Source organism: Schistocerca gregaria, unplaced genomic scaffold, assembly GCF_023897955.1.
Source record: "Schistocerca gregaria isolate iqSchGreg1 unplaced genomic scaffold, iqSchGreg1.2 ptg000581l, whole genome shotgun sequence".
In the NCBI taxonomy this organism is placed as follows: domain Eukaryota; kingdom Metazoa; phylum Arthropoda; class Insecta; order Orthoptera; family Acrididae; genus Schistocerca; species Schistocerca gregaria.
Genome location: NW_026061971.1, coordinates 195,001 through 197,500, shown reverse-complemented (window position 1 = coordinate 197,500; position 2,500 = coordinate 195,001).

Genomic DNA, 2,500 nt, shown 5'->3' with positions numbered 1-2,500 from the left:
ACACCTCGAAACCCTCTCAGGTCCCGGCGGCGCGCAGCGCCGTCCTAAGTACTTGGTCGGGTTCGAGAGAGGCGCAATCGCCCGGAGATAGGCGAGTAGACGCTTTCAGTGCGAACACCCGTGCTCCCAACTGAGCTTGCCGCTGCCGACAGAGGCCCGGGAGCGTGCTGTCGTGGCATTGCCGGCGGGAAACAACACGCGCCACCTACGGTGACCGGCAGCTCCAACGCCAGCGCCACAGAAGGGCAAAGCCCCACTTGGGTGCAGAAGCGAACTCTCCCAGCACAGCGCACGCGCCAACACGTCCGCAGAGCTGCGATACAAACCACCTGCGAGAACCGCTGGGGGCGACCGAGCAGCAGACGGCGTCGCGACGCCGAGTGCCGGGCGGCGGCGCATCCTCAACGCACACAGTCCGCAATCGGACCAGCACACTGCAGATGTCCACCGCGCTTCGCACCGGGCTCGGCAGAACCCACTTTGGCCGCCTGGCGCCGCGCGCAGGGTGCGCCGGCGCATAGCTGGGACGCCAGCCGGGCCCGTCGGCCGGCGCTCCTGCCACTGGGCGCCCCCCACCAGCCGGCTGTAGTGCGTGCGCTCACGCAGCGCGCGGCCAGCACGCCGGGCGGCCCCCCCTCACCGGCCGGGGACTGTCCCGCCAAGCCACAGCCTCGTATCGCTTCATACCCACATGGCCAACTCAGGTTCGGGGGCATGGCGGGTACCGCCGAAACAACCGGTTCACAGATGTACCGATCGTCGCTATCACCGATGCACCTGCAGCGCGAACAACCGCTCAACAACTGATTTCCAGTTCATTTGCGGATCTTTGGCAGCAAACGTATACGTCAATCTACATTTGCGAAATCTACGATTCTGGCATGCCTGCATGTTATGTGTCACGACACGCTACATCAGCCCACATACACACTGCGGCATGTACACGAGAGAACACGTGGAAGATGGTCCGCGCACGTGTGCAATGTCCCTTGCGCGGTCGACTGTCAACCGGCCTCTGTAGCATGTCGCAGATGTGGAACGCGGTCCACCGTGCTATCATGTTGTGTGGGGCAATACGATTAAATAGGAAAACCCTCGTCGCTACATCAACAGACGGCTCACGCTGATTCCCGGCAGAGGGAGGAGGGGGGGGGGGGGGGCCAACATGCAATACTTTCGTCCGTACCTACTTACCACATGTCTGTACGGCGTACAACAGTGCAATCTCGCTGTAATGGGGAGACGAGACAAGTAGCATCGTGCACAACATATGGCCCTTATGATTCGCCATTGTAGGGCGCAGCCGGTGTACGGTCAAGCATGTGCCACATTATGTCACTCAGTACGTAACGACGGATGATCAGTGTGGGTTACGCGTACATCAGCGGACAGTCCACACAGGCCGTACCACAACGTACACTGACTGCATCGACAACCGAATGCAACTGAACAGCTGCAAGGCTCATTTCACAAACAAACGCCTGACCGACCAGCTTGGAAGGGCAGGAGGGGAGGGCGATATTCGTTCTGTAGCGGTACACCCTTCCAGTGGTTAGCGGGACTGTGTAGAAAGTACGCAACACTCGAAAGACCTTTATGTGAGGGTACGCACCATGGCATCAAGAAATACACATGACACCAGAGGATCCAAGCAGTGAACTATGTTCAGAGGGTTGCTGTTAGGCAAAGCTACATTCCTGTGACGTTACATGTGACAGTTAAGGTGCAGTGTAAGTTAGGTTAAGGTGCAGTGTAAGTTAGGTTAAGGTGCAGTGTAAGTTAGGTTAAGGTGCAGTGTAAGTTAGGTTAAGGTGCAGTGTAAGTTAGGTTAAGGTGCAGTGTAAGTTAGGTTAAGGTGCAGTGTAAGTTAGGTTAAGGTGCAGTGTAAGTTAGGTTAAGGTGCAGTGTAAGTTAGGTTAAGGTGCAGTGTAACTTAGGTTAAGGTGCAGTGTAACTTAGGTTAAGGTGCAGTGTAACTTAGGTTAAGGTGCAGTGTAAGTTAGGTTAAGGTGCAGTGTAACTTAGGTTAAGGTGCAGTGTAACTTAGGTTAAGGTGCAGTGTAACTTAGGTTAAGGTGCAGTGTAAGTTAGGTTAAGGTGCAGTGTAAGTTAGGTTAAGGTGCAGTGTAAGTTAGGTTAAGGTGCAGCGTAACTTAGGTTAAGGTGCAGCGTAACTTAGGTTAAGGTGCAGCGTAACTTAGGTTAAGGTGCAGCGTAACTTAGGTTAAGGTGCAGCGTAACTTAGGTTAAGGTGCAGCGTAACTTAGGTTAAGGTGCAGCGTAACTTAGGTTAAGGTGCAGCGTAACTTAGGTTAAGGTGCAGCGTGGGTTAGGTTAGGGGCCAACGTGGGTTAGGTTAGGGGCCAACGTGGGTTAGGTTAGGGGCCAACGTGGGTTAGGTTAGGGGCCAACGTGGGTTAGGTTAGGGGCCAACGTGGGTTAGGTTAGGGGCCAACGTGGGTTAGGTTAGGGGCCAACGTGGGTTAGGTTAGGGGCCAAC